Source organism: Nannobrachium achirus (assembly GCF_963921795.1).
Source record: "Nannobrachium achirus genome assembly, chromosome: 3".
Lineage (NCBI taxonomy): Eukaryota > Metazoa > Chordata > Actinopteri > Myctophiformes > Myctophidae > Nannobrachium > Nannobrachium achirus.
Window position 1 is genome coordinate 8,402,539 of NC_137812.1, and position 12,267 is coordinate 8,414,805.

Genomic DNA, 12,267 nt, shown 5'->3' on the forward strand with positions numbered 1-12,267 from the left:
GGTCCGGTTCGACTACAAAACGAAGTCACTCGCAACCTCGGGAAAGCATTACCAGAATTTGAGTTCGGTAAGCTGCACTCCCAGGTGTTGCGACTCTCAGACGAAAAGTTTGGTACTCAGAGACAGTATATGGACTGCCCTTAACAACGAGAGATTGAAGGTCCAGCTTCCAAAAATGTAATTGAAAAAAATGTTTCTTCATGACATGTCATTGACACTTTAACAATACAAATTGTATTGGGCGTTCCCCTGGCACAACATATTGTCAGATGGAGGTCGGCAGGGAGAGAAGAACATATTCATTTGGGGTTGTTCCTTGACACATAATGGTGAGAAGCAGTGGTTCAGAGTATGAATGCTGGAGGAAACAGTGTATTGTCACAGATCACATTGTCACTGTCTGGCAGAAAACCTTTTCATCTCTTCATGTTTATTCATGAATGAATGTCCTGTTTTGACATGACATGGAAAAGCAGTGAAAATAAAGGGTCACTTTATCCTCTTCTTTTCCACCCCGCCTAGAAAGACATGCCAAAAACAGGGTTGAAAGTGTTTCAAGTCTGTCTGTGGGTTTGATGAATATTGAACCAATGAAAAGTATTAACAAGAGCTTGTGAATAATAACAAGATCGGATCCACTGGAACTCTTTTTTTTTTGTTTTGTTTTTTTTACATTTTGTTGTTATCGGTTGGAAACCTTGTATGTCCAAAACTGTTCGTTTTGTATTGATCATTTTAAAAATGATTTAAACTAGTAAAAATAGCCAATCTACAAGCGTTGTGTGCTTGTAGATCGGCTATTTTCACTACTCTTGTGCGACAGTCTTGTATGATGAAGCAAGGCTTTACTTTATGAAAAAACATAGACATTTGAAACTTGGAAATACAAGGTTTTTGCCCGACAGTGACGATTTAAAGGTTTCTGTCTGACAGAGTTGATAATGCTCTGTGTGAGTTGAGGATCAGGGTTCCACTCCAACGCCCATCTTGTCTTGCATGATTCCTGTCTCTCTGCCCTAAGCGTCACGTCCCTCTACTCTTTCTATTGAAATAAATCATAAAATGGCAAATAATAATAATAATAATAATAATCTATGCTTTAAGTGGAAAGTTTCAAAGTTGGCAGAACATGTAATTTCTCAAATGCCAACACATGGTCCATTTTCCCATCTAATTATCCGTCCAGGCTTTGATGTGTTTATGTTCAGAGTTAATATGAAGCTGGCACAGTTTGAAATTAACTAGCGAATGAAAATTAAAAATGTTCTTTTCCTCCATGTGTTTGATGCTGGACTTGAGAAAGCCCTATGGCTTTCATCCAGTCTGAAATCACAACATGAAGGCCTCTGCCACTGGATGGAAACACTCTGGAGGACTTCTGTATACGCCAGTGATAATCACAACCAAGCCCACAGAACCCTGGGGGAACCCTGAAGCGCAATGGACATGGTGGCCGTTTTGAGGTACTGCAGTTGGGGCCAGAAACATATGAAGGCGCATCTATTCTTTGTATTGACGCGTGTTCATACCGGACGTGCTCGTTCATGAATTAGAGCCCCAGCGCGTCCATGAACACAAACTATGACGCAAAACGTGTCACATAGGCCCCACTACGTCACGGTTTTACTACCCGGAAGAAGGGGTGAAAACGCCTCATGCGCTGGGTGAGCAACTCAATGCAAGTGGATGGGCGGGGATATCTGGTGTCCTCTCTATTCTTCTTATGAATCTATGTTCACAACCTGTGGGCCTGTCGTAAAAAAAAAAGAAGAAAAAAAAAGAAAAACCAGTAAGACTCCCTAATTGAGCGACCGTCAGGTTGTCAGGTCGCATGTATACACGCAACCTCATGGGGGCTTGTGAGAAATCAGGGGCGGGGGTTGTGGTTTGCCAGCCAAGGAGTGTGCAACGTTTGGCATGGATAGGGCCAACAGTGCCGGAGATATGGTGTCTGCTAAAAGCAACCTCATGGTGGCGCTAGAGGAGGGGCATGTGAGAAAACAGGGGCGGTGGTTGTGGTTTGGCAGCCAAGGAGTGTGTGTGCAAAGTTTGGCATGGATAGGGGCAACGGTGCCGGAGATAAGAGTAGGAACAAAAGTGTGACGTGACTAGGTTTATTGTTACCAGTTTCGAGTGGCAGTTTCGAGCGCCTGTAAGTGGTTTTTCGGAGCGGTTTTAAAGGAAGTTAGGGATTTACACTCCTTTAAGGCCTTCGGTAGGGAATTCCACAGTTACTGTAAGTGGTCAGATGGGTGGGCCCGGATCCGGTAAAGGTTTGGAACCTCTGCACTATATCATTGTTGTCGGGTGAAAACCTTGTAAGTCCAAAACCGTTCGTTTTGCATTTTTCATTTTAAAAATGATTTAAACGAGTGAAAACAGCTAGATCTGCTGTTTTCACTACTTTTGTGCGACGGCCTTGTACGATGAAGCAGGGCTTTACTTTGCGAAAGAACATACACATTTGAAATTTGGAGATATGAGGTTTCTACCCGACTCCTCTATATTCTAGGGATACACTCTGGTTATAAATACAGAACATCTTCATTCTGTATTTTAATTTGCATTCCACCTGAGTGATGTTATTCACATTACCAGCAGCCTTGGAGGACCATCTCCTTGAGAGATTAATTATTAACAGAAGACAGCAATCTATTCAGCTTGAGGATCATTGTGACGTTCCATTGTAAGGCTCTGAAGATACTTTTATGCTCTAAAGTGCTAGCGATGATGAAGAACGCGAACATGTCTAATTAATAAGCTGAACTTCTTTTCAGTGGAGAGAATTGCATTTTTATTAATTTGTCCTTTTGATCGCAGATATTTCCCTGCACTGTGTCAGAGACCAAATTCACATTTTGTTCCGGACATAATTGAAAGTGCTGGAAATACAATTGGAACTAACTACTTCAAGCTTTGCCAAAAGTATGGCCTCTTTCCACTGCCCTACCACCCAATCGATATAGATATCGGCACTATCGAAAAATATACTGTATGACAGGGACCAGTTGCATGATATTATGTGGATGCAGGGGGAATGAGTATTGAATAATCATACTAGAATAATAAGTGCACACAAGTGACAAGGTATGATATATACCTTCTATAGCAGTGGTTCTCAACCTGTAGGTCAGGACCCCCAGGGGGGTCCCCAAATTATTTGGGGGGGTCCCCAGATGATTAACTAAATGTGCAACATTGTTTTCTCACTCAACAGTAAACAAAACCAGTGTATAAGTGTATAGCGGGTATATGCACATTTCTAAAGTGACAATTTAAGGACTTTTTAACTCTCCTACTGCCAGATTATTTATTTATTTATTGGGTCTGGTGCCATCAAAAAGCGGCTTACCTTTGCGACGTTATAGTAGATAGATAGACATTTTTTTTTTTTTTTTTTTTTTTTTTTTGATTGTGCAATAGTGCACTTTGGTCTGCCAGGCAGCAGAGGGCGGCGTCATGCGAGAATGAATGTGAATTTGCCTGTTATGTGTTGCTGTACATTCAGACCAGTCACTGGCCACAGAGCCTCACAGCCAGAGGAAATCAACAAGGAAGTGAATTGGTCTCCGTTGATGTTAACGCATAATGGATTTTTTACACCATCACCGCGGAAAATGTGTTTACAGTACACGGCGGCGCGACCCCTCATCAGCTTAAGGACATCAACAAGGTAAACGAACGAACGCGAACGAGCGCCATATTGGCGCGGAGGTCTCTTGAGAATTGGGGCGAACAGGAACGTCCAAAGCAGTATAAGAGTTAATACTAATACCAGAATGACAAATTAAACATTGTCCGAAATTGTGAAAATAGCCGATCTACATGCTCACAACGCCTCGGAACGCGAGCCCTTGTGAGCATGTAGATCTGCAATTTTCACAATAGAAATAGACAATAGAAAATATGATTATTTGGGGGTCACGTTTTAACCTTTGGTGATGTTTAAGCCCATTCCATCTCTTATAGCATGTTCTCAAGCCAAATAACTATTAGATTAAATTCATAAATAACATTTCTTGCCACGCAGAAACAGGCATGCATGGTTAATTTTACTGTAAGGTAACCTATATCACTACAGCTGAAAACATATCAGAGGTCTTAGTGACCATGGCCCTGCAGTGGAACTAATTCAAACCGTTGTGTAATCGAAAGCATCAAAGTCACATTAGACACGCGCTGTGACATTAATGACACGCAGCCCAAGCTACTTATTGTCAATACCGTGGAGTCGTGGACTATAAGCCATTAATCAACAGAAGCACATTTATCAGAGGCGTCAGTTCAGAAAAGGTAAGGTATGGCAACATGACTGATGTCTTGCACGCGCCTTCCCGCGCGTGCAAGACACCAGCCGCATATTATTTTTTCCTCCGTTTCTACGGTTTCTTGGGCAGCCTGGAGCGGTTATTCAAGTGCGGCTAAACTTGGCATGTTAGTAAACGTGCCACAATTAACAATGATGCATTGCACCTGTGCAGCTGACCTGCGGAACATGGGAATATACCGGTACCATTCTGTCAAGATGGGGAGAATACAAGTGTGGAGAATTGTTGTGTTGGGAGAATAATAGACTATAATACCTTGTTAAAGTGACCAGTTTGTAAAATGTTGCATTTGAAGTTATTTTACTGTAATTTAACAACATAATAACCAGCACAGATAGAAAAAGAGACATTCATGGATTTATATTTAAAAGTAACTTTTATTTCCCCCCCTGGACCCAGGGTATGTTAGCTGCATACCTCTGCCATACCCAATTGACGGCCCCCTGACATTTATGTACTGACATTTCAGAAATCATAAACATGCTTCTTTTTTTCTAATTACTGCTGTGAGCGGGACTTAACCCATTCAGAACGGGTACACATTTTGTGTTTCATTATTTTATACTTTAGCTATTGAAAAATAGCAGATATACAAGCTCGTCGAGTGCCGCGCTGCGAGCTTGTAGATCTGCTATTTTTTGAAAAATCGTGAAGATTAGAATTTTGACCCGATTCTATAAGTGTCTTTTGAATCCTTCTAAGGTTTTTTGAAAACCCTATGTTTCTGTGTCAGCAATCTGGCCAGCCATCGTCAAAGAAAAGGTCCTTTTCACTTAAATGGAGCTCAGTTCGTCTGTTCTTGAGAGACCATTATGTCAGTGGTTCTCAAACCTTTTCATGTGAAGGACCCCCAAAATTATATTTATTTGGCCGCGGACCCCCATCTCAAAATATTTAGTTCCAGGGACCACCCAGAAGCAAAATTTGAGTTACAAACGTTCGCTTTGAAAATACATATATCCAAAGATTTGCACACATTTTCACGACTTTTTCAAAAATAGCAGATCTACAAGCTCGCAGCGCGGCACTCGGTGCCGCGCTGTGAGCTTGTATATCTGCTATTTTTCACTGGTTAAAGCATTGAATAATTCTAGGCCTAAATGGACTTAAATAGCCCCACTGCACAAACACGGCTGCCGCCCTTGATAATAAGGAGCGGGAGGAAACGCAATTAGAGTGAAGGTAAAGGCCATGAATTCAGTTCCTATGAGTCAATAAGCAATCAGTTACTGTCAGCCATGAGCAGGGGTGTCGCACCAAATCCTGAGCCCTGGGTACAAGGATTCACTGCGGGGCCCCCCATGAATGTATTTCATAGAGGGAGGGGGGTTAACACATTTAGACTGGGAACGCATTATGGCGTGTTATTTTGTGCTTTAACTATCGAAAAATAGCAGATATACAAGCTCACAGCGCTGCACCAAGTACCGCGCTGCGAGCTTGAAGATCTGCTATTTTTGAAAAGAATCGTAAAAGTCTTTGAATATTTCAAATCCTTCTAAGGTTTTTTGAAAAACCTATGTTTCTATGTCAGTGCTGCTCAAACATTTTCATGCGAAAGACCCCCAAAGTGATATGTTTTTGGCCACGGAACCTCATCTCAAAATATTTAGTTCCAGGGACCCCCCCAAGAAGCAAAATTTGAGTTACAAATGTTCGCTTGAAAAATACATATAGGCCTATTCAAAGAATTGCACACATTTTCGCGACTTTTCAAAAATAGCAGATCTACAAGCTCGCAGCGAGGCACTCGGTGCCGCACTGTGAGCTTGTAGATCTGCTATTTTTTTCAATCGCTAAAGACAGGCCCCTCTACCGTGGGCCCTAGTAACTCACTCCCACTCCCCCCCTTGTGACGCCCCTGGCCATGACTGGAAGTGGAACAAACAGCACAATATAAACTTTCACATCTGTGCTGCCATCATTTATTTCCTTGTTCATTTTGTAACACACAGCGCCTCATGTAAACATAGTGTGCTGTTGCTGTCGGGTGGAAACCTTGTATGTCCAAACCACTGTTATTTAAAAAATAAAAACATCTTGTTACTAAGTGGGACAAAAGGGCCAGGGCAGATTGTTTTTATAATGGAAGTGGATGGGGGGGGGGGGGATGTTTTTCATTGCCTCATTATTGCTATTTAAAGTACCAAAAGAAAAACATCTACGTGATATTAATAAAAAGGGAACACAAAAGTACAATAGTTACATTGCAAAACAGGGGTGGCAGCAAGCAACTGACCGGTGACCACATTTTGCAAGAATCCATTCCCAATGTGTCGAGTCTCCTGGCATAATGTCTGACCTAATCAAAGTATAGGCATAAACAATATGGCTATAACTAACTAGTGACTACACGTGTATGCACGCGCGCGCACACACACACACACACACACACACACACACACACACACACACACACACACACACACACACACACAGAGCGGCCTCCTTTTGATATTGCCTCCATTATGCACAGTGGTGCCTTCGCACGTGTGCAAGACAACAGTCATGTTGCCATACCGTCATGCAACAGGCATGATGCATTTATTTTAAGAAGTACATTTTTTATTTTTTATTTTATTTTTCCTGTTTCTACGGTTTCTTGGGCTGGATATGGCAGCCTGGAACGGTTGTTCAAGTGCAGCTAAACTTGGCATGTTAATAAACGTGCCACAATTAACAATAATGCATTGCACCTGTGCAGCTGACCTGCGGAACCTGGGAATATACGATCTAGTCAAGATGGGGAGAATAAAAGTGTGGAGAATATAATTATAATACCTTGTTAAAGTGACGATTGTGTTACATTTTGCATTTGTAGTTATTGTACTGCAATTTAACAACATAATAACCAGCACAGATAGACAAAGAGACATTCATGGATTTATATTTAAAAGTAACTTTTATTTTCCCCCTGGACCCAGGGTATGTTAGCTGCATACCCCTGCCATAGCCAATTGACGCCCCTGCATCTAACCCTTCCAATATGCGAGACGAGAGCCGTTCCTTCAGCAAAAACAACAACCACATGAGCGTCTCTCTATTTGATGACAGCTTGAGCAATCCTGAAATATAAATATGAAAATGGTGAGGGTCTCTCTATGTCGTTTGATGACAGTTTGAACAATGCTGAATTATAGGCTACATCCCATTCCAGAGTCCAGAGCCCTCCCTTTGCGGCTACAACAGCTGCCATTCTTCTGGAAATGGTTTCCACAAGATTTCGGAGTGGGTGTGGGAATCTGTGCCCCGTCGGCCTGAAGAGCATTTATGAGGTCAGGTAGTGATTCTGTACGAGAAGGTCCTTCACATGAAAAAGTTTGAGCACCACTGACATAGAAACATTTTTCAAAAAGGATTTGAAATATTCAAAGACTATATCTGCTATTTTTCAATAGTTAAAGCACAAAATAATGTGTAGTAATGCGTTCCCATCCACCCCTATGAAGAAACTTCATGGGGGGCCCCTGCAGTGAATCCTTGTACCCAGGGCCCAGAATTTGGTGCGACACCCCTGCCTGGCTCACAATCAGCGGTCCAAATCATCCCAATATTCAGTATTCACTATTCGGTAGGGTTGTGGTCAGGGCTCTGTGTGCAGACGACTCCAGTTCCTCCGCAACAATCTGGTATGGGCCTCGCTTTGTGGAACAGGAGAGGAAGCAATTGTCTAAATTATCTGGTGAAATCTCGATATTTTGACGTCCCATTAGCCTTTTAGGGTTAGGTTTAGGCATGGTTTTACTGAGGTCAGGGTTAGGGTTAGACATCGTAGCATTCACCAGGTTAACATTCGCCAGGTTAGCATTCACCAGCGTCGGCAGGTTAGCATTTCAAGAGATCTGGTGGGAGGGGTTGTTTGACTTGTGTGTACACAAAAACAATCCCCCCTCCCCTCTATGACAGGCATCAAACAGGTTGTTGTCTTTGATGTTTCATTGATTAGAGAGATCACTAACAAGCTATTGACACTTGTATGGCTCAATCAATTACCGCAGTTCACAACCCCTTTGAAGTTCAAAGGGAGCAATTAAGAGCTCTGGCTGAGTTCCCCCTGCTGATTTGCTCTCTCGTTAGACCCACCCCCTCCTCCGAATTGCATTGATTTCATTGGCTTGGTACTGAAGAAACCAAAGAAACTTCATATGACAACACCCGACCAAGAGAACCAGTCCGCTCAGAGAGTGGGCGGGTCTATGGGCTGGAGCCAGGCAAGAATAAAACAACTGTTAATACAATAATGCTAATGGTCTCTCTGCATTTCTATTGTCAAAATGTAGATATTGTGATCTCGGTGGTACATTTTGGTACTTGTGCGGATGACGTGGGTTTGAGTTCCACGTAGGATATGAACGTTACGCTTCGCAGCTTTAACATAATGTAATGTTCTAATATAATATCGTCTATCACCTCACCAGTAAATATATGAGTGAATATAACAAATTGACGTTGTCGGGCAGAAACCTTGTATCTCCAAGTTTAAAATGTGTATGTTTTCTTCGCAAAGTAAAACCCTGCTTCATCATACAAGGCTGTTGCACAAACGTAGTGAAAACAGCAGATCTACAAGCACACAACGCCTCGCAACCGCGAGGCGTTGTGTGCTTGTAGATCGGCTGTTTTCACTAGTTTAAATCATTTTTAAAACGATGAATACAAAAAAAAAAAAAAAAGAAACGGTTTTGGACATACAAGGTTTCCACCAGACAACGACGAAATGCTCTCATCAGCAACAGGCTGCCTGTCAAGTTTCTGTAACGTAGTGTTTGGGTTGAGAGATTAGGTGTAAACCTGGCATGGGGTGGACGGGGATGGCTGGTTAGCTCCTTGTAAATCAGACCCAGGACAGCACCAGCAGACAGCTCAACAGAGATCATCCCAGATCGCAACTCTCACCACTTCATATCATCCCATACATCACGCTGACATAGCAGCAGCCGCAGGCCTGCTTTGCTCCGTGACGGGGGAAGCAACATGTAAGATGTTTGTGTGGAAAGACAAATACTTTCCAGGCACGTGCACACATAGACATCAAAGGGGGCTTGAGCCCCTGACCTTTCATCCGGCTGTAAAAAGTGCCCTCTCCTAGGCATATATACTAGGGTATAAGAAATGCAAACGCCCTCTTTCCATGCCAAAATGTTGAAAAAGCCATATTGGACCAAAAAAACAAAAAACAAATCTGTTTGGAGCTGCAAAAAATTAAAAGCCTTATATAAGCCTTATAATGAAGGCAACACATGCCGTAAGTGTCTATATTAGCTATATTAGCCCACTATCAAAATGACTAAGTAGGCTACAAATACATAATGAGCATTCATGATTAAATGTACATTTTCCCTGCAGCGCATCATGGAGAGAATGTTGAAATGTAATATTTATTCTACACATTTTTACAGCATTGGAAAACGTTAAGAATGTTTGTGTCATGGCTGTCCTCCTACAGAAACCATATTAACACATCTGTTGCCATGGCTTATTTCTGTCTGTACTGTGCTCTTGCCATGTTTTTGACCAACTTCGAAGACAGCCTCAGCATTCAGTTTTATCATGACAAAATCACACGGAATGAAAGAGGAGATTTTCTAGTTTCATCCGGTCCAAGAACCATGTTTCTACGATGTTCGCTTCTGTATTTATCGGCCAGACAAAAAAATAAAAATCGGCTAAAAATGACCCTTTTTTAGACCTTGTTTTGAGAAAAACAGCTTCTAGTGAATGATACTGTATCAGGCTGAAAACTCACTTGATCTTTTTAGCTTTGACTTCAATGACTTCAATATTGTATTTACAGTATTTTTCCTTCAAAGAAATACAAAAGAATAATACAAATAAGTGTTTTTTATTTTGTTTCTTTACCGTTTTCAATCAAGTGTATTCTTGCTAGTTCAGTGTTTCTCTGGCTTGTTCACATTGTTTCTCACATTGTGTGTGTGTGTGCGCACGTGCATGTTCTGAGTCTGCATGTGTGCACCTGTACGTGTGCACGTTCACAGTTCAGACGCTGCGTGCGTGTGAATGTTCACAGTTCAGAGGCTGCGTGCGTGTTCACAGTTCAGAGGCTGCGTGCGTGTGCATGTTCACAGTTCATTGGCTTTTCAGTTCTCCAAAGGGAAGTCAGCAGGCTCCCACGAACCACTCAGGACCACTACCTATAAATATAGAAAAATAAAATCCATTTACAATACAATACAATTTTCTTTTCTATCCCTCCCTCCCTCCCTCTCTCCTTCATTTCTCTCCTCCCTCCCTCCCTCCCTCTTTCTCTCTCCGCCCTCTCTCTCTCTCTCTCTCTCTCACACACACACACACACACACACACACACACACACACACACACACACACACACACACACACACAATACATTTTCTTTCTTTCTATACCTCCCTCCCTCTCTCTCCTTCATTTCTCTCCTCCCTCCCTCCCTCCCTCTCTCTCTCTCTCACACACACACACACACACACACACACACACACACACACACACACACACACACACACACACACACAATACATTTTCTTTCTATCCCTCCCTCCCTCTCTCTCTCTCCTTCATTTCTCTCCTCCCTCCCTCTTTCTCTCTCTCACACACACACACACACACACACACACACACACACACACACACACACACACACACACACACACACACACACACACACACACACCAATAGAAAACATTTTCTCTCTCTCTTCCTCCCCCCCTCCTTCTCTCTCTCTCACACTAAAAGTTTTAGGCGTTTAGAAGACACATTTATCCTACCCAGAGCGACTTAGATTATAAAACATACATTGATTCATCTGACGATTATATATAGGCTATATGGATGTATATATAGGCTATATGAAATAAAAAAATAAAAATGTAATCGTGGATCACTACTATACCGGCAGTTCGCGATACAAATACAACTTCAGAAACAGGAAAAAAAAGGGGGGGGGGGGGGGGGAGAAAGAGAAAGAAACATTTACCTCACGAGCTGCTAGTTTGGCACGTTCACGACGGGGCCTTTGTGTGGGCTGCGGGGACGGTCCAGCTGGACTCTGGGGGAGAAGCGACCGGGTCCGCCTCTGGTGGTTCTGGCTCCGGTTCTGGCTCAGAAACCTCCGACTCAGTGTCAGGCCTCGGAGCAGAATGCAATATGTACGCGTCCATAGTAGCCTGGCCAGGCCCTGGAGCCATCGGACGACGGCCTCTCCTCACTGTACCTCGTCCACATCCTCTTCCACGTAGTGGATCTGGATCGCGTTCTTGTCTGGTTCCAACCTCAACTACGGAGGTAGTCCGACTCCGCGCAACACCGCGACCGCGGGTGAACCCACTGAGCCCTGGACGAGTGGACATGATGATCGAGCCCTATACAGCTAGGACTCAACTCAATTGGCTTCTCTCGCTCTCTCTCTCTCAGTGACAAATGTCCGACTACAACTCGCTCAAACAGGTATGTTTTAGACTCCATTATATAGGTTCCTGTTGATAAACGACAGGCGATGGGTTCTTCCTTTGATCGTGGCTGTTTGTTTTGTATTCCAGGGTCGAAGGAACGCAAAAGTAGATTGTCTAGCTGCTGTTGTAGCGCCACCGTCTTGTGACAAAAAAAAAATTGTCACAGTGACCCACTAATGCCAGGACATTCACAGCAGCCCGTGATAGACTAGAGTTAGTTGTAACTTGTGATGACGATGATGAGGAAGAATATGTTGTTTGTCACCGCGACTGACTAATTCCAGGGCTGCATAGCAGGAGTTATTTGTGATGATGATGATGATGATGATGATGATGAGTAAAATAGATAGTCCAGGCGTCGCCGTCTTTGATAGGTGACGTTGTGATGAAGCCGAAATTACAGCGACCCACTATAGTATGATGTGATGATGATGACGCTGCTGCAGAATATTGTACCGATAGGCAGGGGTTGCGGTGGATGAACACGAGTAG